Below are 26,745 nucleotides of genomic sequence, written 5' to 3'. Positions count from 1 at the left end.
CTGGATAAGGAATAAGGAACGAACAAAGCAAATGTCATTCACTGTATGAGTCTACTGTAGTCCAGGACAATGGCACAAATGAATTATTTAAGGAACTAAGAGATATCTCTAGATCATCTACCCTTGTTCTCATGGGCGACTTCAATTTGCCAGATGCTACCTGGGAGTACCACATAACTGACAAACAGGTTCAGGAGATTCTTAATATACCTTGATGATATCTTCCTGGTCCAGGTTCTCGTAAAGTGCCCTCCAAAGTTTGTTGCTTGTAAACAGATATAATAGGTTTAATGGCAACTTCAGTTTAAAACAAATGTCATTGATATTCCATTTCTATCCACTTATGTAGGTTGGACTCATTTCTCTTAATGGGCTACTTCACTTACTGCGCAGTGTCAAATTTCTTTACAACTTGATTGGGGTAGAAGGAAAGCTAGTAATCTGGTTTGATGAATAAAGCCTGTAATGATAGCTAAAGGGAATGTATTTAGTTACCTCAGATATTAGAGATAATGCAACTTAGTAATTGCAATATCAGATTGAAAATATGGTTTAAAATTATATAAGGAACATTAAGTTGGCAATCTCATGTTCTAATCTTCAAAATTCCTCAAGTTTGAGAAAAAACAATTCTAAATACAATGTTGTATATCTTCAAGGACCTTGAATTAGAAAAATGATTTAATTATTAAATTGGAATTACTTTATGTATACATACTCACACCTTGCTATGCTCCTTTTTCAACATTAACCTGATTGATTTGTTATTTATATGAATAACTGTATAGATGAATGTATACTTAGTACATCATAAAAGTTAGAAAATGGTAAAAGTAATTATGAGAGAATATGGATTATGAAAAAAAATGTAACAGAAAATTCTTTCTGAATTCTGTAAAACCTGGAAAATGTGTGATGAAGAAATACTACTGTAGATAAATTCTTTTACTCATCTTGTTTTCTTAGGACTGAGATAAATTAATATTCAGTACAATCAAATGTAAAACTAAAATAAATGCCATCTGCTATGAGAAAGAATTCTGAAAGTGAATGGACATACGGATTTCACATTTCTAGTTAGAAAGAACTTGTGGATTTTAGCAGAACTGTGAACATACATCTTCCAGAGCAATCAAGTGTTCTGGTAGACAGCAGGTTAACCATGAGCCAGCAACATGCCCTTGTGATCAAGAAGGCCAGTGGTGTCTTGGGTGCATTAAAAAAGTGTAACCAGCAGGTTGAGGGAGGTTATTCATCTCTTCTATTCTGCCCTGGAGAAGTCATACCTGGAGTACTTTGTCCAGTTCTGAGCTCCCCGAGTTTAAGACAGGCAGGGAATGACTGTAAAGAGCTCTGCAGAGGGCTACCAAGATGATCAGGGTCTGAAGCATCATCTTTGGATGGTGGTACACAGATGGGACAAGGGGCAATGGGCACAAAGTGGAACACAGGAAGTGTTCCATGAAAACAAAACATGAGAAAATCTTTGAGGTTAAAAAACACTGAAACAAGCTGCCCAGAGCGGTTTTGGAGTCTCCTTCTCTGGAGATAGTCAAAACCTGCCTGGATGCTTTCTCATGTAACCTACTCTAGGGATCCTACTTTAGCAGGGAGTTGGATAAGATAATGGGTGTCCAAACTTTTGGCTTGACTGGTCTGCATTGAGTGAAGAGGAATTGTACTGGACTGATATTCTGGTTGTTTCTGAGAGATGGGTGAGTGCCCAGGACTAGGTCAGGCCATTCAGCAGGTAAGAGTTGCCACCATGATGTCATGGGACAGGGAACAGGGCTAATTAGTAACTGTCCCGGGCCACACGTGACCTGTGTGCTGCAGGTTGGATATGCCTGGACTAGGCAGTCTCCAGAGGTCCCTTCCAACCCCTACGTTTCTATGGTTTAGTGAACTAATGTTAATCATCAGTAATGCAAAAAAAGGATTAAAATAAAGGATATATCTTTGTTCAAGGAACTATCACATATATCATAACCAACAAATAACCTAGCTCTCAGTACCATGAAATAAGTACATTATTACAGGTTTTTCAAACAGCAACAATTTAGCAGTTTGAAGAATATTTTCATGGCAGAAATTTCATGGCAGCTCACTGAATTATAAAAGAAATAAGTAAGTAAGAAGGGACTTATATTTGAAAATATAAGTAAGTATATATAAAATATAAGAAAAATAAGTAAGATACTTCTCAAATTTATTGGTAAACTTTGTTCATGTATTTCTTCAGCTTTCTTCTCCTGATTTGACTTGATTTTATTACTATTGAATTAGTATATGAACTATGAATTATTAATTCAAATGCATGGGCTTGGAGAAAGGCTGGCAGTTTGACCTTCAGCTCAATACAAACATTGATTAGTGTCTGAATACTTGCTTTACATTAAAAATAATAATAATAAAATAATAATTATTCCCAACTTCCCAAAAAGTTATTTATTATTCTTGCAGGTGAAAGACAGTCAATTTTTATTCTCCATTTTGTCAAATATGCCACAGGATGCAACATACCCATGTAATAAAATATTGCATTATTTTTTCAAGTGTTCCAGAACCTGTTCTATATGTTATGTATAGGATTCTATTTTCGGTAGTTTAGGTGTTTACATGTTTTTATAAATACTGTTTCAAATTGCTTTTATGGAGTATTGCTGTCATTTTCTAACAGCTTTCTCTTGAATGACTGTCAACTGATTTTCAGACCCTTCAGCCATTATGGTGGGCGTGACTGTGCTGCAGTATCTCCAATTGTTTCTGCATATGTGTGTGCTTATAAATTTCCAGCAGGCCTTGAAAATTACACAACTTTTAACATAACTTTTAACAGTTTGGCAGTGTATTTTGGGATAAGTAGTAAATGTTAAGTCTGCAGTCTCCATATTTTGGGATCTCTACATGATTATGTTTTTTATTTACAAAAATGTCTATCATATAAACACACCTAAAACTTAGAAAGATTGTTCATTTTCTGGAATGGCACCTTTGAGAGTTTACTGGCACCATTTGTTGGGGGGAGAGGTGGTTGCTTTTAAGTAATAAGAAGCAAATAATTCTGTTCCAAAATCTGTAATTATATTTTCAGCATTCATATCTGAATAAAGTAGCATTGCAGGAACAAATGGCTCTTTATAAACACTGAATCTATAAAGACTTCTATGGAAAAAATAACTTTCATAGTAAAATGAGCTTAAATCTAGAATCTTCATCACGTTATTCATCTGTATATTCACTCAAAGTGCGCATGAACAGGCAAGGGCATATACTTAGGCCCTGCTTAAGAATATCCATCATATTTTATGAAAGGCTTTCTTATATACAAATTATTTTTTAGATGTGGTTGGATACCAAATGGTCTCAATAATGTCACCAACATAATAGCCAAAACATCAGTGTTAATGCACACTGTACCTTACAGGAGCTTGAAATTTCTGTTTTACTTATTCCTAGACAGAAGATTTGAGTAAGCTCTAACTGTGCAATAAGGATAATTTTCTTTGACTTCAGGGTGCTTAAAATGCTAGTATTAGAATGAAGGACAAGCCATGCACCAAACCTATGTTGTATTGTGCCTGTACTTTTCATGATATTAGTAATGGGAATTATGGTTAATTCCACCATGTATGTGACTCTGTTTAGTGTTTACAATCAGGCATTTTATTTGCTTTGTCACTTGTAAAACATTTCCAATATTGTACTGCTCTTCAGCTGCAATGTTGGCAACCTGACAAACTTGAAATCTTAATGATTCATTGATCCAAATAAGTTGTCTAAAAGCACATTACAAAAGGATATATTTGGGGGTTAAAAAACAAATCTTGAGTGCAGTTGGAGAAAAAATTTTGAAATCAAGTTGATGAGTATCTCTGCAAACTTCCACTGTCTCTTTTTGTTTTAAAAAAGGGACTGTTTACAGTTAACCTAATCAGTTTAATAGTATTCAATAAAGAACGTTTAAAACATCATAACCATCCAAAAAAACTATACGTCTAACACAAATGAAGATTCCTTCAGCAAACTTTGCTCATCCAAATATACCTAAAGACATTTTATCAAACGAGTCTTCAACCTGAAATTAATTTGATATGTGTATTAAATGCATGAGTAATATTAAACAGCAATTGTTAAAGGAAATCCCTCCTAAACTCGTGAGATCCTCCTCCCACGACCACCTTTTGAAAATAAAAAGTTGCCATTCTGTTGAATCTCTAGCTCAGTTTAGAACATTAATAATTTATCATTTGTAAATCTTTTCTAAAATTATTTATGCTTGTGTGTTGTTTTTTTTTTCATTTGAAAATCTTCTAACTTCATATTACGGCTGTAGTTACTAGTGAGACTGTCTTTAAATAGCATTTCCTGTTGTGTTCAAAAATTCAGCTTTTCATATTACATGTATCTTCATCAGAAAATTCTTGAAGGGCCATTAAATGATCTTCCATGAGACATGACATGGTTTAAAAATAGTATACTCTGGACGGTTTCAATTTCCAATTGCCCCTAATGCTCATATCTAAATATCATGAAAGAATTTATTATTAAACAGTACTACAGATGCCATTGCTTTATTGTTTTTACTAAACTAATTATATTTGGCATTCATGGTTAGCTTTACAACTTCTAAGCACTTTATAGCTCTTTAGAAAATCCTGTAAAGTAGGTTTGATTGATTAAGACTGAAAATGTGTTCTTCAGGAGTGATTTCTTTTGGTGACACAGACTAGGTATTACACAGCACAAAACAAACAAACAAAAATTATATGGAACATTTTATTGTGATACTTTTTGATAAAACTTATGCGTATTTTTTGTAAAAGTCTTTATTGTATTCCTAATTCATTATGATACATATAATAATTTTTTACATGAATATGTCATCTGTGTATTGTTGAAATATGGCATGGGAAAATATATGAAGGCAGAATGAAAAACAATATAACTCAGAGATTCAGAAGATATTCATACAGTTCTGAAACATACCAGAGCAGAAAGTGTAAGAATAGTTCAACCAGAAACATTATTAGTGCTTAAATGCACTTCAATTTCTGCTTGTTATCTTTTGATACATTTGTGTAAAATTATTTTGATTATTTTGAGCCTTTGATTTCATGAAAGTGAATTACATTAGTGGTTGCAAGTTAAAATTTTAAACATCTTGAATTAATTAATTGCCAAAATAATAATTAAAAAAAAAAAAGCCAAGATTTCAAGTTACTTGATTTAACATAAAAAATAATATTTGGGACTGCTGATTTTGAAACAAAAACACTTTTGCATGTAATAAATTTCTAAATGTTTTACTAAAATGCATGATGCTTCAGTTTAGAATATTTCTTTTTTTAACTAATGAACATGACACCTGCCTGCCAGCTGTGAAAAAATATATAAATTTTATGCTATATGTTTATAATATAAGTGCATAAATAATTTATGTAAATATTTGTGGATATGGCAGTTATTGTGAAGATATATTTGAAAACTTGTGTGTTTTATTGCTCATATATTTGCAGATGTTTTCTAGGCTTCCTGTTCAAATTCAGTTTCACATGAGAAGTAAAATAATGCTAGGTTGAGTTATTAGCTCTCTAAAGAATGAGAGAGAAAAGGTATTTAGTCTTTAGATAATGGGACAGATTTTCATACCCATTATTGAGCACTGACTCCTAAGCACTAAGTTGAGATGAAAAGTGGTTATCATGGATCTAGGCAGCATGCTCTTCTATACAAATATCATGGTTTCTGCCAAGATGATACATTACTCAAACATAGGAAAGAAAATGACGGAAAGCGCCCAATTTTTCAAGTGTTCGGTTTTCCAATTCCTTTTCATTCAGTGGAGATGCTGTAATCTCAACTCTCTAGCAAACAGATTGAGATATTAAAATCTTAGATTTGGCAAATTTTTTATGCTTCGAGTTTGGAAAAATCTTGTTTTACCCTTTAGATCCTCCCTTGGAAAATTAGAGTTTACGTTAATTTTTTTTTTTTTTTTTAAATATTAAACCATTTATATTCGTTAAAGATATAATTTAAAAGGTTTTAACATTCGGTGTTTACATGTTGATTTAAATTGATTGTTTAGAAGAGTGGTTCTCAAACTTTTGCAATCCAACTTCACTTGAGAAGATCAGAAATCTTCCATGTCTTCTTTGAATTCATAAATTGGTATTCATCATGACGAAAATTCTCAATTAATGTAAAAAGTTGTTGAATGTTCTGTGCCAAATGCAAAATGAATCACTTCATTACCGAGATAATGATACACCCTTCCTTCAACAGAATATTATCTAGTGATTGAGAATGTGTTGGGCGAAGTGGATATAAAGCATACCCGTCCAGCAATTAGTTTGTAATTATTCCAGCCCTGGAACAAGATTAAAGTTAATGCTTGACAAAATATACCACTATGAGTCATGATTATAAGGTGGTCAAATGCAAGCATCATGCCTTCCTTGTAAGGACATACTGCATTCTGATAATGAGTTTATTTACTAGGCAACATAACATATTATTTAGGAAGAAGTCATTCAGTGGCTTCCCAGGTTTAGCTTTGCATGTCAGTTAGAAGATACACATCACATCTATTATACTGTTGTCTTATATATAACATGCTGATGATTATTTTCACAATAAACTATCTATCAAATCCTCACAAAATATATCTTGTGCATAAACCAGTATCTCATTATTTTAAAATGCAATTCTTGTTAGATCAGTAAGGATAGATTTAGAATGATTTTGTAGAGTAGCAAAATTGTTTGGTCCTGATTTATGTGTGTTCGTTGAGAGTGAATATAGACATATTTTTATTTCATTCATTATCTCATATTGTGTGCACAATTTTGGAGATAGCAAACATCAGCAAAACAGACTTTGAAAGCATACTTTCTTTCTCCACTGTATTAACTAATTTATTTCATATGTATCTCTGCTGAAGAATCTCATACAAAGGTGGACATGTTTTTAGAAGAGTAATGAGTACTTATCAGACTGTCAGGGAATTGTGATATTGTTCTTCAATTAGTTGAGAGAAGAAATCTCAGAAATGAAAATGTAGGAGTGTCAACGGTTTATGGGCTGGTTCGGCCCGGTTCCATGACGAGCGGGGCGGAGGGATCCGCAGATCCACGCCTCCGGAAAAAAAGGAAACAGGGGACCCCAAAATAATTAAAACAGCGGCACTGATCTGAGGAGAAACAAACTAGTTTACTAAGCATATTATCGGAATGCAAGATAACACACTATAATACAATATAATCAGAATTGAAGCTAATAAATCAAATATAATGAGAGAGAATGTCCGAAAGGTGGATAGGCCTCACCACAACACTGAGGTGAGATGCGCAGTCCAGTTGAGCAGCAGGGAGACGGGAGCAGTGCCCACGCGGAAGGGCAGGCGAGAAAAGAGCACATCAGGTGACCTTGCCAGGAGTTAAACCTCCTCTCCCTGACCGCAAGGTCCCCTGGGGAATGTAGTTCTCTTCAGGGCAGGTACCCAGGACTTGAGCATTGACAGTTAAAGTCCCAGTGCCCCACATGATGTTATGATGTGGAATACCAAAAGCCAAAAATCACAAAACCATGACATTCCACCCCTTATTCTACATCACTACATCATGCTTAATATATATACAAACAGTAATTACCAAACATTAAACACATGCACACACAAACCTATATATATATATATATATAAATATATGGAATTACTGACTGCACTCCCCCAGCATCAAATTCCCTTGTGGTACACACTGAACATCCCCATTTCTCTGCATCACCCACCAAGTGGACCCAGGTCCCTGAGCAAAAACAGTTCCACGAAGAGGTTTGCCCTTCCCAGAAGCTGGAAAGACCCAAACCATTTTTCCCAGCATGTTTTTTACATGTACTACAGAACCTTATCTCCCTTGACAGTATGTAGGGAGCTCGCAGGACTATCACGATTGATTGATCCTTTAGTATTGACTAACCAGGTGGCTTCTGCCAAATGCTTCTCCCAGTGCTTAAATGTTCCGCCACCCATTGCTTTCAACATGGTTTTTAGCAACCCATTGTAGCGTTCAATTTTACCAGAGGCTGGTGCATGATAGGGGATATGATAAATCCACTCAATGCCATGATCTTTGGCCCAAGGAGAAAAAAGTCAAATTTCTCCATTTTCTTGAATAATCATTCTGCTAACATCTCTTAAACTTTGCCTACATTGCACTTCATACTTAGTGATAAGGCACTGTAAGTAGTCCATTTTAATCGACATTGTTTTTGTTAAATAGCTAGAGCAGTGCAGTCAACATGGCCCATACATAATATGACAAATAAGTCACTTACATATAAAAGTATGTATAAGTGGAATAAAATTCTAATTATATATAAAATAGACCTGCCTTAGCTTTCCGTGGCGCTTTGCAGTTTGTGTTCAGCATGAAGTACATTTTGACTAAAGTAAGCACAGATAGTATCATGACAAGTGATTTTCCAATTTCCCCATTGTTGGTAGATAGAAATCAGAGTCCTAATTTGAACTGGAATTGTAGATGCCCGCCTTTGTACCTGTTTTCAATAATCAAATTAAATCTAATCTTGTTGTTGTTGTTGCTTGTTTGTTTTTTAATGCAGTAGAGATTATTTTAGTTTGCAGGAATATTTTTAGTAGTTCTGGAAAGCAAGCTCTGAATTGATCTAAGATTTGGCATATACATGTAAAATATAGTGCAAGACCTTGCTATCTCCAGGGGTAATTGCAAGCTTGACATACGCATGCCTCATTTGGGAGACTTTTCTTTAAAAAGAAAAAAAGTGTACAGAAAAAAAAAACAGACATGTTTTTCTGTTTCCTGTGTGCTTCATAAAAGCTGATTCTCCAGATTCAACGTATTATGGTTTTCATTCTCTGAGATATGCTGTGGGAGAAGGTTTCCATTTCTCACAGTGTATACATTCCAGAAAATAGTGAGGCTTCTCAGTACTGCTGAAGTTTGTTCATAATCAGACCAGTAGTGGTTAATAGCAAGGATGGCGGTGCGGTTGTCACGTAGCATTTTCTGCCATGTAAATGCAATGGAATTCAGTCTTCAGTCTTTAAAAAATAGCTACTGTAAACTCAGAATTTTGTACTTCAATCTGCAAACCAGAAAGTTTTACTACTTATGCTGTCACATGTTTGCTCTTTGCCACAGTTCTCTAAATATTAAATTAAAAACAAACAAAGAATGGCTTTGTATTACAGGAAATATTCACCCATTTTTGTTTAATAAATCTCAGTAAGAACTTTATAATCTGCTTTTTTTAAAGAACATTTTAGTCCACTTTTCTTTGCAGTGAATAATAATTTCCCACTGTTTTCTTCTTGATTCAAGATCATTTCAGATAAAGATCATTTAAACTATTTGAAATAAATACCTTATTTTTAAAGTTTCTGAGTTAATTACCCTAAGCATCTTGCTATAAAACATGATTTGCTTGTCACTGAGTTTGTCTGTATACATTCCAGCTAAATTCCCATAAACAACATTCAGTAGTATACATCAGGACAACATCTGTATCCAGAATTTCAGTATCTATTATCCTCTGGGACTATGGGAATCTGCTAATCATATAAAACATCTAGTTTTTTCTTACCATCTTTAATGGGAGGCAGAACTTCTGTCTGAATTAGTTTTTGTTTGGCATTTTGCAATGTAAACCCTTTGGTTTTCCTGAATTCTGAGAAAACAGAGAAAACAGACGGCTCAGTTCTTACTACATTTCCCTTAAGTAGCCGACGGTTACAAGTTTTTACAAGTGGTTGCAAGTTTTTATTAATGAGCTTTAGCTCTTGTATTCTAATGCAAGTTAAAAATGCATCATTTTTTGTTTGAATATTAGTTGTTGTTGATTATTGCTAGAAGTCTCTGTACACAGATATACAAATTGTGTACAAAGAGCAATTACGATCATAATTACTGTCATATCAAGTAAGGAAAAATTATTTATAAAAACTTTTGTGCGAAGGTTGGAAGATGGCATTGTCTGATGTACGTTGTGCGTGTACTCCCTGCAAACTCCTGGAGGTTTGTAGAATTTTTTTAAAGGCATTTGTGAAAGGTCATTGGAAAATAACTTCATTGACAGTTTGCAGAAGTTAGCTTAACACTTTCACAGATGGAGGAAGAGAGATTACAGTTATGAGCAGAGAAAAATATTCTTGAAATAGAAAGGAAGATATCACATAGCTAAAAATGAGTTGTGCTAATATTATAAGGGGTGCTTCTCCAAGTGTTCTCCAATTTGAATAGAAACATCTCAACTATATTAAAATTAAAAATATATATATATTGTAGCAGGAATTCTGATATCGTGACTGAAGCCTTCCAGTATAACTTCCCATGTTTGAGCTAAGGAAAAAAAAATTGCAAAAAGTTTTTTAACAATTCTAAGGATTGGATAGTGTTATAAGATCTATGTATCAGACAAACACACAGTGATTCAACAGAAAACAAAAGATTTATGAACTGTAAAAGCAGTGTAAAGAAAGATAACAAAAAGCATAAATTCGTGCTGGACAACCACCTTTGGAATTACAAGAAATAGAGGAATATCTTTCATTTAGTTTTCATTGGGAAAATTATTTTAAGTATCAAGACAGGCATTCAGGATAATAGGAAGAAAGGCATGTAAATCTGAATTAATGTATTTTGTATGGGAGCAAACCTCAGATATTAATGCTCTTAAGGTACAGAGATTGGATGATCGTTGTTTGAAGATCTTTAAAGAACTGGTACAGACAATCTCAGTGTTTTAGTGAGAATTGTTAATAAGATTATAAAATCACAATTACTGTAATAGTAATAGTTTTATTTGGAATTCAAAAGACAGGAAATCATCTGGACAAATGCCGTGGCCTTTTATTTAAAATAAGAAAAACAAACAAAAACCCCACAACTTTTGAAGACGAGAAATACTAGACACAGAGACAAATGGCAAAAATCTCATACAGGTTAATTATGGGAAATGCAGAGTCCTCTGCAGACACCAGTACATGCTGGGGGCTGCTCAGCTGGAAAGTAGCTCTGCAGGGATGAACCCAGGAGTGCTAGTGGACACCTAGTTGAATCTGAATCAGTGACATGCCCTTACTACTAAGAACACTAATGGCATTCTTGCCTGCATTAGGCAGGGTATCAACCACATGTTGAGAGGAGATCCTTTGCCTCTACTCAGAACTGTGTAAGTCAGACTTGGACTACTCTCTGTAGCTGTGAGCTCCCTGTACAAAAGAGACCTGGCCATATAGGAAGGAGTCAAGTGAAGGGCCACTGAGATACTGAAGGGACAGGAGCCCTTCTGTGAGGAGAGGCTGAGAGAGCTGCAGCTGCTCAACCTGGAGAAGAGAGGGCTCAGAGGATCTCACCAATTGCCGCTAATATCTGAAGGGAAGGTGCAAAAAGGACAGATCCAAGCCCTTTTGAGTGGTGCTCAATGCCAGGACAATAGGGAATGGGCACAAACTGGAATGCAAGGGTTTTCTTCTGAATATAAGGAAGCACATTAGTGCTGAGCAGGTGATAGAGCACTAGCAAAGGCTGCCTAGAAAGGTTCTAAAGTCTCTTGCTTGGAGATTTTCAAAAGCTATCTGGATATGGGCCTGGGCACCCTGTTCTGGGTGTTTCTGCTGGAGAATGAGTTGGACCAGATGGACCCCGAGGTCCCTTCCAATATTTTTTAAATATTTTTTGATTCTGCATGAAAGATTTTGTATAAAATAAGTATGTACTTACTACATTAGGTTGATTTCAGCCATCTTAGTATTATTTTTTAGACAAAGAAGTGTTAGAATAACTGGTTCAGATAAAAAGTGTCGGTATCGGCAGAAGAATTTTAGGGCAGATGTGAGAGATGACAAGTTTTGCCAGAACATTACTACTAGAGTCCCAGGATTTCACTTAGAATTCTTATTTATAGCTGTGTTATAAACAGTAGACTGTAGGAGTACAGTGACACTTTCATATCACTCAGCAATAGGAAACCATCACTTCAGAGAAGAATCAGATTACAAGATCTTGTAGTAGTCAAGTAGGAAGGAATATAATTCTTATAAACCTTCTCAAACTTTTAAAACTATACAAGAACATAGAAAAGCCATTCATTTCTGTGAGGACAGGCTGACCACGAGGGAAAGACAAATTCAGTACCTAAACTTACTTGTATTTCTTTCATAATTATTAACCCTTTTTGTGGCACAATCTCAATATTGAAAACCTACAATTTTGCAGTTCCTGATTTTTTTGCACATAATACTTTTTGTGATGACTAAGTTACACACTGACAGAAGTTATTTATATACAAACAATATTAAAAGCAACTAAAACAAGGCTAACCAAGGCAAGCAAATGGGCTTTCTTTCACTGGTGTACTTTGTCCAGTATAAAAATTCGTAATTTCAGAAATAGATTATATTAATGTTAGTTTTATTTTTCATATAAGCTATATGAAGGGTAACAGAAAACTGGAGCATATATTGTTCAAAATGAAAGCATTGTGTCAGAAAGTTCAGTAAGGTGTCTGGAGAAATTTCAGGATTCCCAGTGCTCAGTCTATACATCCATTATTTCAGTTTTTTAAAAGCAAAGAGATAATTCAAGTATTCTAAAATATTGTAGATAATTAAGTCATAAACTGAATATTATTTCATGTGAGTATTTCATATTAGTTTACGTAAGTGTATTAGTTATGAGTACAGTAGAATAGTATATTTAATAGAAAAATAAGATCTGTGAAAAGAAATGACATCTCAGAACAATTACCACTCTACTACAATGCTGACATCCAGAAAAAAAAATTATCTAGTTTTTGAAAGCTTTTATTTCTCTTTTATAAAATCTAGCTGTGTTCAGAATACATATAATGAATGCATAGCAATGTAGAGATAAGCCATCTTCACTACATTAATACAAATACAAATTATTAAAAAACGAAATACAAGCATTTACAAAAAACATACTAAGATTTCCTTTTCTCCACAACATAGAAGGTGATGTTAATATGAATGGAGAATTTGATTAAAAACAAACAGAACATTTTTCCAATGAATATTTATGCCTTTTCATGTCGATATTTTTCAGCATCCGAAAAGATCCAGCTTTTTCATTTAACATTCTCAGCTTAATGATTAAATTCTAACGTCAACTTCATCTTAAACAGAGGCAGAGTAGAAGTCTTTCCAGAAGTCATCAGTGCTGTTTTTCATTTAATCTAAATATGGGCTGCTATGAGATTTCTTCTGTTACCTCTTCCTTCTTCAATGTATTCAAATTTGAGAAAAAAGAACTGAAAATGGAGACCAGTTTTAGCAGACAACTTTGTGAGCAAAGTAAATAATCACTATTTAAGCCTCATTTATTAAGTTGACGATAACATGATTATGTTAACAAAATAATTTTGTATCAAATGTTTGCTTTCACATTAAGTTTCTTCTCATGGAATAATCAGAATTTAATGGAATAAATTGAATTCCTCTGTTACTCTTTTCTTAAGGTATGCACAAGTGATGTTTCATCCTAACTTGTCACTCAAGATTCAAATACTCTGAACAATATGTTTGAAATTGAGTATTATTAAAAATAATAGAAAATAATCTTCATGTTAGAAATTCTAAAATCACAGAATCACAGAATCACAGAATCAAAGAACTGTATGGGCTGGAAGGGACCTCTTGCGATCATTGAGTCCAACACCCCTTCAAAGCAGGCTCCCTAGACTAGACTACACAGTTAGGTATCCAGGCAGGTCTAGAACGTCTCTAGAGAAGAAGACTCCACAACCCCCCTGGGCAGCCAGTTGCAGTGCTCCATTACCCTTACCATGAAAAGTTCTTACACACATTTGTGTGGAACTTCCTATGCTTCAGTTTGGCCTTTTTCCCTTGTCCTGTTACCACTCTGTGCTGAAAAGAGTCTGGCCTTGTCCCTTTGCCTTCCACACCTTAGACATTTATAGACATTGATCAGATCACCTCTGAGTCTTCTTTTGGGTTTTCTTTTAGGTTTATTAAAGAATCATAGAACCACATGATTTGAAAGGGACCCTGAAAGATCATCTAGTCCAACTCCTCTGCAATGAACAGGGGCACCTACAGCTTGATCAGGTTGCTCAAAGCCTCATCCAGCCTATGCTTGAATGCCTCCAGGGATGGGGCATCCACCACCAGCTTGGGCAGCCTGTTCCAGTGCCTCACCACCCTATAGTAAAGAACTTTTTTCTTATGTCTAGTCTAAATTTCTAGTCTAACTCTTTTTTCATTGAAACCATTTCCCTTGGCCTATCACAACAGGCCCTGCTGAAGAGTCTGTTTCCTTCTTTTTTATGCTCTCTTTAGACATTGAAAGGCTGTTATCAGGTCTCCTCAGGCCCTTCCGTTCTCTAGGCTGAACAGCCCCAGCTCTCAGTCAGTCCTTACAGGGAGGTATTCCATCCCTTGGATCATTCTGGGGGCCTTCCTTGGGACATGAATCAACAGGTCCATGTCTCTGCTGTACTGAGGAGTGCTCCAGCTGAGGTATCACCAGTGCACAGTGAAGGGGCAGGATCACCTCCTTTCACCTGCTGGTCATGCTCTTTTGATTCAGGCCAAGACACAGTTGGCTTTCTGGACTGAAAGGGAACATTCTGGCTTATGTCCAGCTTGCTATTCCCCAATATTCCCAAGTTTTTTTCAGCAAGGCTGTGCTCTATTTTTTCCTCCCCCAGCTTATATAGATGGAGTGACTCAGGTGCAGACTTGAACACCAAACTTTCTGACTGTACATTCAATCCCACATTCAGTGTCATTGATGAACATATTAAAGAGCACCGATCCCAGAACTGACCCCCTTAGGACACTACTCATCATTTATCTCCACTTGGACATTGAGCCATTGACGACCACTCTCTGGGTACAATCTCGCAACCATGTCCTTGTCCATCGCACAATTCACTCATCAAATCCATATCTTTCCAATTCAGAGAAAAAGATGTTGAGGGATACTGTGTCAGATGCCTTACTGAAGTCTGGATAGAGGACAAGGTCCTGCACCTGGACTGGAGCAATCCCAAACAGAGACATAGGTTGGGTGGAGACGTCAACAGAAGTATGTCCAGAAGGTCCAGGAAGGTGATTCTGCCCATCTACTCGGCTCTCATAAAACTCCACCTGCAATACTGCATCCGATTCTGGAGCCCCCAACACACAAAGGGCATGGAGCAGTTGGTGCAGGTCAGAAGACAGTCACAGATGTGATCAGAGAGAGCACCTCCACTACGAGGACAGGCTGAGACATCTGGGGCTTTTCAGCCTAGAGAAGAGAAAGCTGTAGGAGCCTTATAGCAGCCTTCCAATACCTGAAGGGGGCCTACAGAAAAGCTGGGGAGTGACTTTTTATAAGGACATACAACAACAGGACAAGTGGAAATGGTTTTAAATTGGAAGAGTGTAAATTTAGAGCAGATATTGGGAATGAAGTCTTTACTGTGAGAGTGGTGAGACACTGGAACAGTTTGCCCTGAGAGTTTGTGGATTCCCCCTCCCTGGAGGCATTTAAGGCCAGGCTGGATGGGGCTTTGAGCAACCTGGTCTAGAGGGAAGTGTCCCTGCCTATGAGGGGAGGGGGAAGGATGTGGAACTAGGTGATCTTAAAGGCCTCTTCCAACCCATATCACTAAATGATTCTTTGATTCTATAATTTGAGTGACTCTTCCCTTGCCTTTGACACAGGTGCACCATCACAGGTTGGTAAGGAAAAACCTGGTGAAGCCATGCAGGTTGTCCTTACCTCCCTATTTTCCATGTGCCTCAGCATAGTCTCCTGAACATTTGAATATTAACTGTTGTTTAAAAAAAAAAAAAAAGGTTTTCTTAAATAACTTTTTCAATTTTTTTTTTTTTTTTCTGGGATTGTTAGTTGTACCTAGTAGTTTCAGTAACATGCAGTTTTTGAATTTGTGGCTGGATGATGGAAATAGTTAGCTGTTTCATAACAGATATACATCCAAACCGGTAATGCAATGTCATTACATGTAAAGTTTCTGTTTACCTTTGTAGAATGTTCTTTAAGGCACTGAACCCTTTCTTATGCAATAGGGAAGAGATGAGTCTGTGAGCATGACCAGCCTAATTTAAAGAGGTAGGCTGCTATGCCAGATAACTGTAGTAATTTTTCCTCAAGGATCACTGACCTGTAAAGCCAAGGAGAGAAGGACTCTCTCTCTTCAAGTGAGACAAGAAGGTAGTTACTCTCTCAGGGAGATACCGACATTCTTTTCCAGATTACTCCATCTATCTCAGTTTAAATTTATATGACTTTAGCAACGTCCTGGACTGGAAGGGATTCTCAAAGATCACAAAATTCAGCTCCAGGTTCCATACAGGACAACTCAAAATGTAAATCTCATGTTTGAGAGCAGTGTCTAAGCTCTCCTGGAACTCTAGGGGCCTTGGGCTGTGACCACTGCCCTGGGCAACCTGTTCCAGGGACTGACCACTTTGGTGAAGAACCTTTTCCTAATACGTGGATTAGGACATTAGGAAATAAAAGGTGCAGCAAAGCCTTACCAATAAGCGCAGTTTACTGAGTGAGATTCTCAGCAATAACGATTTTTGTTACAACTAAGCAAATCTTGCATGTTAGGGTAAGGCTACCTGATACCCATTTCTTTCTTTAATTGGAGGACGGGGGCGACAACGACGGGATGGGACAACTGGAGAGCAGGGAGAAGGGAGGACTGAGAAGAAATTAAAACACATTTGAAAAATGCTAAGAAGAAAATAGAAGACAGAAAATATTGATTCTTTTGAGTTGTTGACCTGAAGATTCTTTGGACTTCAAAAAAAGCTGAGGCTTGGATAGATTATGTTCTGCTGAAATTACATTTAGAGTTGAACATATCACTTTTAGAACAAAAATATACTTGATAATTAAGTCCTTTTTCTTCCTAAGGGATAGCCAGCAGCTCTTAGCACCCTTACTTAATCCATGATTGTTGTTCAAATGGGAACTATATGGTTTTTGAAGTTTCCTCTTTCAGCATTAATTTCAGTGAGATAATCACGGTCCTAAGTTCGCTCTGAAGCCTTGAGGGCAAGTTGTGTGGAGTGTGTTCTATACACACTGCATAGCGCTCATTTAGACCCCTTCTGAATATAGAGAAACAATTTGCTCTGTCATTCTTCAGTTCAGAGTGAAGTCATGTGAGACTGTGTCAGAACCCACCAGAATCGTGTTTCTGTAGCATGAAACCAAACATTCATATTGCTTGCATTCTGTTTGAGGGGGAAGGCCTGCAGGGATTCAAGAAGACTGGATAGGAAGAACAGAGACAAATAAACCTGCTGTGTGTTTATGTAATAAACCTTTAACAGTGGGATGCATAGTTCTTAGCAGTTCATTAATTATGTTGATTTTTTAAACTATATGGTTTTCAAGGAATATTTATAAATAATAAAGGGATTCTAATGATCAAAACATAGAAATAAGCTCCATGTATGGGTAATTGTCATCTCCACGCTTTTTGTCCATGTATAGATTTGATCATTGTATTTTTGTAGTATTGCAGATAATTTGTATGTCATTCTTTTTATACAGTTGCCAAGTTTGATAGGATGAGTTGGTGCTTTTTTTTTTTTTTCATTGATATGTGCTCAGAATCTACAGGCTGAATTCAACAGCTTATTTTGCATTATTTATAATGCATATATATCTATCAAAGCTGCTGTAGGTCATTGCCACTGTTCCACCTGCGACACTGATGAAATTATATTACTTATAGCTGGCTTTTCAGCATTTCTTTAAGTGCTAATTTTACCTTCCTAGAGGCATCATTTGTCCTAATCATTATTGCATTGTTACCAAAACATTTAATTTAGTGATCTTTGGCTCCTTTTTGGGAAAAAAAAAAAAAAAAAAAAAGCTTTATATATGCCACTTGCCACTTGTTTCTCATGACCAGTATGTATACATAGTATTATTGTTTGCTTTGATTCTGTATTAAGACGTATCACTGATAGAAAGGCAGTTCTCACATCTCTTAGCCCTGTTATTAGGACCACGAATGTTACAAAGGAAAGCCTTTAATCTGCTAGTGCACTTGCACATCTAAGAAGAGGTTGACAGACCCAAGCGTTAGTCACTTTTTGAATGAATGTACTGCTATCACTGGCAGTTAAAATCTGAGTGTTGTGGGGAGAAAATACATCCAGAAACTAAGGAATAGAAATGCAAATAGTCCTCTTTGGTTTCTCTGACCTCAGAGAACAGGACTGAAACAAAGATGCTAACAGGTCAGTTAGAAAGTTCACGAGACACACTTTTTACTGCTCTCTGATTAGATATTTCACTGGGCAGTCAGAAATGCAAGACTCCTAAGATCAGTAAGAGAGAGAGATAAAAGGGTAGGTCCTCACTCTATAGTCCAATGTGACCTTTTGTCTTAAAATGAGAAGCGCTGCAGGCTAGTTTATGCTATCAACATGCATAATCCATTATCTAATTAATCTTGGTAGAAAATTATCAAGGAAACCTTTTAAAGGGACTATGATCTGGGACTTCTATGTTTCTGGAAAGAACCAATGTCACTTGCAGACTATCTCTCTGTCAGTGTGCACTACTTAAGCACTACTTGGGAAGATGCACTAGACCTTCTGATAGCATAAATTCCAATTATCAGAGCACTGTCCTAGCAGCAGAACCAAGAGATCAAAGCCAAACCTGCTCTGAATTGTTTTTTTAACTTTTTCTTTTTCTTTTTTTTCCCTTGAATTGGATTGTACATACTGTTTCAGAGACCTTGGTGGGTGAAGCTGATTTGGAACTGACATACCTAAATGCTTATATTTGCCCTTTTATTTGTCCAAATGTTGTTTGGACAAATGGCATTTTTCAAATTGAACTGAGTAGCAATCTCGTCAGCCTATCCTAGAAATGCAACAAAAAATTCTTGCTGATTAAGATCCCTGATTTGAGCTTCACCTTCCTCTAGAAAGCCTGTACATTCTGCATTCCACTTTGTTTGGTGAACTCTAAAGGTAATGTTATCAAGTAATTTTATTGTACGCTTACCCTCCTTCTGCAACTCTGCTTCTGAATGAAATTAGTTGAATCAGTTTGTGCTGAAGTTAATACTAGAGACAGACAAATAAACTGGTTTCCTCATGACGTATAGATGCAGAACAGTCTCATTAGCGAATAAATGCGTTCAGTGGCACACTGGTGCACACTTTCTCAGGACAGTGCAATGTATTAAGTCTAGTGTGGAAAATGTCAGTGCCTAGAGATGATCAGGCAAGTACTCAGTTAGGTGAGCGCAGTATGAAATAATAATGACAGTGCAGATTTGTGTAGCATTTGGTGTACTTAATATTTCATAGGAAGTGGATCTAGCCTAGAGAAAGCAACAGACAACTGGATTAGTTAGAGGTAATATTTTTTTTACACTCAGATGAATGACACATCCTTGCAGTTTTCACAATTTTGTTTATACTTTTTTAAAATGTTTATCTCATAAATCCCAAAGTTAGTGAGTTGCGGGGGGAGTGCTGCTTTTAATGTAAAACATAAACATATCATAAAAGCTGTAACATTTTACCTGATCTTTTTACATGTTGTACTGAATGTATTCAGTGAACATGGATGCTTTGCTTTCTAAATTCTTACTGAAAAAGGCTAATTTTCATTCTCACCTTTTGTAACACAGAGTATCTGTTTTCTATTGCAGCTACATTTCAATGAAAAAATAAGCAACCAGCCTTCTGCATAGAGTAGGAGGACAAAAAATGTTTCTGGAGCCTTTTTAAATTTTGACATCTATTGTATTTTGGTGCTCCAGTTCTTCAAAGTGCAACACACAGTATATACAATGTGTGCGGCAGCAGAAGCTCACTTTTTATGACTGAATTAAACACTATTTCACTGCGAATGCATTATCACATTCAAGTAGTTTAATATTTTATTCTCTCTTCAGAATGGTATCAACTTTAATAGGGCTAATTTGGGGTATTGCAGAACAGGGCCATGGAAGCAAAAGAGCTTAAGGAAACAGAACCTATGAAAATCTACAGTGCAATATCTTATCACGTTACTCCCACGTCCACACACCCCCTAATCAAATACACACTTTTATCACAGCTTTTAATGCCATTGAAGTTGCAGTTTGCTTCTAAACTGCAGGATTTCCTGTCTCAAAGGGCAAGGGGTCATTTGAAGTTTAAAAAGTCTTAGCGCAGAGTAAAACACTGGGGGGAAAAAGGAAAAAAAAGAAAGAAGGATGGAAAAAGAATGGCAAGTGACCTGTGTGTAGCCTGGGCACCTTGAAGTGTAAAAGCATTTCTAGAAATCTTTTAAATGTCAGGAGCGATCAGCACAGCAAAGCGTATGCTGTGCACACATCTTCTGCCTGCTTCTGCGCTCGATTGCTGCATTTTCCTCGCTCCCGGCCACTCAGCGACACAGCCGTTCGCAGGCAGGCTCTGGCGCTCGGTCCCCCCCACGGCCCCGTCCTTCCCCCTCGGTGTGTGGGAGGCAGAGCCGCGCAGGACGGCGCTGTGTGGGAGAACCCACCTAGAGGGCCCCCTTGACGCCAGCAGAGCCCTGCCAGGCAGCCTGCCCGCGCCGCAGCCCGGCCCCGCCGCAGGCTGAGCGGCACCGCGCCCGCCGCCGTCCGGAGCCGCCACCGGACTGGCAGCAGGGCAGAGAGGGCGAAGACACCGGCAGCCCGAGGGGTACGTTGGAAATCCTTGCGAGGAGTGAGGAAGCGGAGCCTGTTGCCTGCGCTGCTTGAACGGGGACACCGGCTCCTTTGGCTTGGGCTTGAGAAGCTTCCCGAGGATGTTGCCGGAGCTTCAGGAGTGATAACTAGCTGGGAGCTGAACTGGGGGGGAAAGAAAGGAAAGGGCAGCAGGGGAAGAATTCTTAGCTAAGATGGACTTGAAGCTTTGCCTTCGTTTCACAACATAAACAGTGATGCAGATGTTTTTGGTATACATTGTAACATCAAAAGAGAACAAGGTTCTGCAGTGCAAGAATCAATAGCTTAGTCATTTTACTTGAAGGGAGCAGGCAGCCTTCTTATGGGATTAGGCAGCAAAGACAGATCTGGTCATGATGTGATCTTATCTCATGATAGTCTCTAACTGTTGTCCTGTTCTATGGAGCCGAAAACGCATACTTACTTCCTTCTTTCTTAGATGAAGAAATAAACCCAACAATCAAATTCAGAAAGAAATTTAGTTTGGTGGTATATGGCTACTAAACACCATCCTGTTCCCTGGGTTTGCGATAAAGGAAAACTGCATTAAAGTGACCGGTGATGAATATGTGTCTAAGAAAGAAGAAAAAGCAGTATTCCTTTCTGAACATGGCAAAGCAGTCTGAAGTTACACATTTCCCTCTAACCACTGATTTGGCATGGATGACAGGAAACTATCTCTTGACTAACCTTTTCCAACTGTACAAAATGCTGTATATGAAGATGCTTTAATCCATATTAAAAGCATTTGGATTTTTATCAAGTCAAACTGTTGGCATTGTCATAAAGTTTCTGTATACTAATTACTTTAATGCTTTTTAAGTAGTAAGTAAGGCATAAATGGATGGACATGTACCTAGAAAACCCTATGAGAACTCTTTCTTCAGATCCTGGGAATTTTTATTTCTGTGGATTACAGTGATTCTTGCAATAATCCCTGCTGTTAACTGCTCATGCAGTTGTTCTGGAATGCATCTATGAATACCATAACAGATAAAGCTGTCTGACAAGGAAAACACTAATGTTGGAAGATCTGTGAACATGATGCATGTGAATAATTTCCCCTTTAGGAGGCATTCATGGATATGGTGAGTAATCAATACACTTTACAGATTGTTAAACTTGGAATGCTTGTTTGCAAAATACTGTGGCAAGTACCAGATGCTGTGTTTTTTCCTTCATTAATGTCAAATGAGGACTAACTGGGCTATGAAAATATGAGAATCTCACAGAGATAGTGCTGCTAAAGTCATATGCTTGGCAGTCTCTTCTCTCTACAAAACAGACAAGTAATAAAATTGGTGTTCTTATGGTCATGTTTTCCTGTGTGACAAACGTTTCTTGAGAAGGAGGTGTATTTTCTTTCTGCATCAAAGGAACAGGAACTCTTCTTCCCATTTCTTACTTAGCATTACTTGACGGAAATGATGAAGTATTTTCCTCTTTTCATATCGTATTGTTTATCCTGGAACTTACTTATATACATTCATGTGACTTAAAGAGCAGTAAAAAAAAAGTTCATTCGCATGATAATTCAGTAATCTTTAATAAATGCATTTGTATGATAGGTTTTCGAGTGTGACTGTTTGGAAGGCAGACACATAGTATTAAAATCTCTTTATCATCATTAAAACATCTGTTTCCTCATTAAACCACAGACATCTGTAGTTCCTGCTCGCTGAACAGGCTTTCTCTGTAACTTTCTTAGCAATAGAGTTGACTTGCTTATGAATTCTGCCAGTGGTTGTTGCATCATGTCATGCTCCTTTTGTTGAGATCTGTCTTGATCAGATCAGTGTAAAGCAAAATTAGTTTCCCGGAAAACTTTTGCATCTTAGGTAAATACTGTCTTTTAATGACAAGTACATTATGGAAGCTCTGTGGAAAAGATTTGTATTCAGGTTGTGAGATGGGCATCTGTGTGCATATTTGTTTGAAAGATTTGCCCTCAGTGTGTGCCAGCCTCTGTATATATTTTCAGGATAAATTTTGCCTGGGAAAATGTGTCAGCTGAGGTTTTAAAGCCAAGTTGTTTTTATGACATTTCAAAATTGTATTTTAGAAGAAGAGTATAAAATCAAGACCCTGGTGCCTGGCAGCACCAGCACTGGCGTCAGCTGAGTGTCATTTGTCAGAGGAACTGGCTCCTCTGAGCTGAGCCAATGGCAGGAGCTGGTATGTAGGCTGTCAGATTATGGGGGGAGGGGAGGATAAGGGGGTGTGATGCTCTGGCTCCTTGTTTTCTCTTATTATTCTGATTTTATTAAATAATTGGTAGGCACACTGCCCTTTTGATGTATGTGTTGTTTTTATTATGTTTTACTGTACCTTTCCCTAAGACCATTGTGGTTTACATATAAGCCCTTAAGTAGCCAACTTCTTATCACCCAGAAAATGAATAATGCGATCTTCAATATCTTTCATCTTTTGGTTTTGGCAGTTTATTTAGCAAGATCTTTCAGAAAGGTTACTGCACTCCAAACCTAACAGGAGCACCATTTCCACTGTCTTCTAAGAATTTGACCTACTTCTGTTTTTAATAACTTAGAGAAATAATTTTAAGAACATTTTAACCCCCCGGGCTCATCTCCTGTCTACATAATTTTCAAGCAACATGAGGTCTGTAGCCTTTTGAAACTGATTTTGAGCAAGCCAACTGTTTGTTACGTTTCTCCTGTAAAATGTAGTTAGCTGTTTTCCCTGCTCCTTCCCAGCCCCTTGCTGTCTGCCACAGAGCATGAACCCCTTGTCTAAGCAAGACTGTGGCAGAAGTGTTTGCTGTGACAAGTATATGGAGTTAATTAGATGATCTGTGGTTAATATTCTAACTGAATGTAAAAAGTACCATGCCTACTTTTGTGCTTATTGAATGCTAGACCTTAATTTAGTATTAAAATGTCTTCAGACTACTGTTGTTCCTCTCAAAACTCAGAACTGGCAAATTTGCTTATTCATGCTACAGTAGGTCTGTCAGGAGCATTTATGGACAGCAGAACTTTAAAGTTGCCAGTCATCGTTTTTTGTTTGTTTGATGATGAACCTTCACAAATCTATGTTTTGCCTATCAGGTATGCCAACCTTTTCTATTGTGAATTGGAAGTGTCACAAAGAAAACTGTGTATGTGTATAACTTCACCTTGTGATACTTTCAGGTGCCAATTAAAGGATGATAATAAAGATAACTTCCATGGGACCCAATTAGTTTTGTGTTTGTTTAATACAAATATTAGTTGATTGTCTTTTAAATATGTTTCCCCAGTGCTGATGCAACACATCAAAGATGTTTTGTTGACGGTGCCATGTACTTGATAATATTTTGTAACCTTTATATGCATGCAGAACTAAGTATATCAGAAGTACGACAACTAATTTTCTGTACCTCATAGATGTTGCTTTTTTAAGGTGTTTTCTGTACCTTAGAGACATGCACAGGGCTTTCATGTTCTCCTTGTCTCATATGGAATATGGAGGAGGAAGAGGAAAATAAAAAATAAAACTGTCAGAAATTTATTTTTCACTTCCAAAACTCCAGGGCTTTATTTGCATGTCATATCAGCCAAGGTGATAGATGTGTTTTTGTGTTTGTTCCTCTGTGCTGGTTTAGGGAAGGAATAACCAGAAAGTGAAGCCCTGAAAGCAGAGTTACAAATATTAACACACAAGCTTTTGGAGATGTTTTGAGAATTCCAGTATGTGAACTGTCCTGGTAATGCTAGTAATAGGAAACAGCTGACTCCTAGCCAAAAGCAGATATAAAATATATATGGTCCCTGGCAGTAAAACTAGGATCAAAACTCTGTCAGACAAATAAGGGTAGCTATAGTCTGAGTGCAGTTTAGATGGTATAAAAATGAGATTGGAGAAGACAGAAAAGAGGTATTTTGTCAGAAGCTGTTTCAAGTAGTGTGGATTAAAGAGAAGCAAATACAAACCATGAACTGATACAGTAGCTTGGGCAAGGGATGTCCCAGGTAAGGATAAGCAAACTCCTAGCAACAGTGAGAAACATTTATGATACTGGTAGAAGGAAAAATAGGATTTTACTACTACTTACCATATTGCATACAATATAATATAAATTATGTATTAACAACATGCATCTTACTGCCATTCACACTGGAAACAATTTTAGAAACATCTACTGCTGAGTTGTATGAGCTGACTTTCCTTTCCACTGCATTTTATCTGTCTTTTTGATGCCAAATCAAATAAAGATAAACATGGTATTCAATTTTGCTTGCCTAATTGAGTAAACAAATATTGCACATAGAAATTTTACCATAAGAAAAATAGAAATAGCAAACTTATGTTTGGGATCATCTTTCTTTAAACTGATAAAGATTTGAAATTAAACTACAGGTGAACTTTTCAAAGTAAACTGCGTAACCTCTTTCCATCATAGGAAGATTGAATAAAATTTAATTCAATTTAAAATATATTTAATTCCTTGGTTCTGCTTTAATCACACTGTATATTCTTGATTTGATCACCATATGCTTCATCTAATGCGAAAATGAGCTGAGTCCATGGTTGTGTGATACCCTTTGTTTCAAATTAGCTTGTTGACTAGCTTTTTGAACAGCAATTTGGTAAACCCCTGAGTTAATGCAGTCATCACTGCTTCACAGGAGTCTGTCTTCTCTTGTCCTCAATATTCTAAATTAATGATACTGAGTTGTTTGTTTACAAACTTGCTGGAGACACACGTGGATTTTGGCTAACCAAAAGTGGTTCTACTTCTCACTGTTGTGCAGGTTCTTGCATTTTGTGAGAACAGAACAATCTGTAATTGTGAAGAAAAAGAAAAAAGATAGAAAATGAAAATAACAGTGCTAATCCATGAAGTAAACTTTTTATGAGTTCTTAAGACATACTGAGTCACCTCAAGAGAGAACTGAGTTTGTCTAATTCTATATCAAAGGTCTTAACTCTTCTCATGGCACAACTCTTCTAACCCAAACCGGGATGAAATGTTTCATGCTGATATTTATTCATATGTTTGTTCTATAAAATTTTGTTTGTAGTGGAAAAAAGATATTCTTCCTGAACTGCTTTTCCATGCAGTATTCAAATGCTTTCTGTATTTTAGACTCGTGGCATTAATATAAACCTTTTAGGGGAATGTCACAATTCTTCATTTGGAATTCTAGATTTGAGTATAAATTTGGGGGAGAAAAATCATAATTTCTTAAAGAATAAATCTTCTTAAGATGAAACAAGTTTGTTTCATCCTCTGAGACCAGTAGGTTTTCACAGTACTGCTAAGTATGAAAGGTCACCTTATTCCCTGTTTTCTTGTGCTCAGTAACAGGTGTTGCTTTGCCTCAGGCAGTGTTGAAGTTTATTGCTCCAGTCAGAATGAGTGTAGTAAGGTTTATATACTGAATGAAAGAAAGAGTTCAATTTTAAGGCGTGTATTGCCTTTTCCTTTATATTTCTAAAAACCTAGGTGCCTAGCAGCACCTAACCAATATTCAGCATGCTGATTATCAGTGAAAAGATGAAAATATTTCTACCATTTGCAATTAGGGCAAATATTTATGTTGTTATTATTCATATTATCTATGTGTTGATTTTTTTGTAAGGCTTCCATGCAAAAAAAAAAAAAAAAAAAAAAAAAAAGAGAGAGAAAAGAAAAAAGCTCCCAGGTATAACTAGTCACTGAAGCCTGACAGCACTCCTGATGGGTAGCCTAGATATGTATCTGTGTATGTCTATGTAAATTTCATCTCTCATCAGTGACGTGCTCTGTAGTCTTCCACACAATAGTCATGGCACTTTTGCAAGTAAAATTCATGTGCAGAAAAAATGATATAACTATAATAAGAATATAATGTAACTGCATAACCTAGTGCTGACTGTGTCATGATTCACTTCGGGTGTCCTTGGTGGATCTGTTTAATAGATCTGCTGTGGTTCTGTTCTAGAATAATGATCTGTTCTAGAATAATTTAACATATATTGTTGGATGACCAGCGTATTCAC

General features: G+C 36.7%; 2 protein-coding genes across 6 annotated transcripts in view; one reads left to right on the top strand and one right to left on the bottom strand.

Annotated features, from left to right (window-relative positions):
* Positions 1-26,745, top strand: part of PDE4D (phosphodiesterase 4D) — a 582,076-nt gene that overhangs the window by 295,699 nt on the left and 259,632 nt on the right. Inside the window, exon 1 of one of the 5 annotated variants that reach the window (XR_007373936.1) lies at positions 20,644-21,848. The exons of the other annotated variants lie outside the window; for them this stretch is intronic. The gene's annotated coding sequence lies outside the window, so the exon portion shown is untranslated. Of the gene's footprint in view, positions 1-20,643; positions 21,849-26,745 lie in introns of those variants that run through there. 5 annotated transcript variants of the gene reach the window in all.
* LOC125686905 (uncharacterized) overlaps positions 1-26,745 on the bottom strand; it is a 307,235-nt gene that overhangs the window by 197,250 nt on the left and 83,240 nt on the right. The gene's annotated exons all lie outside the window — the stretch shown is intronic.

This window comes from Lagopus muta, chromosome Z, assembly GCF_023343835.1.
Source record: "Lagopus muta isolate bLagMut1 chromosome Z, bLagMut1 primary, whole genome shotgun sequence".
Classification (NCBI taxonomy): Eukaryota; Metazoa; Chordata; class Aves; order Galliformes; family Phasianidae; genus Lagopus; species Lagopus muta.
Note: the sequence above shows the minus strand (reverse complement) of the source record. Positions and strands in the feature narration are given on the sequence as shown.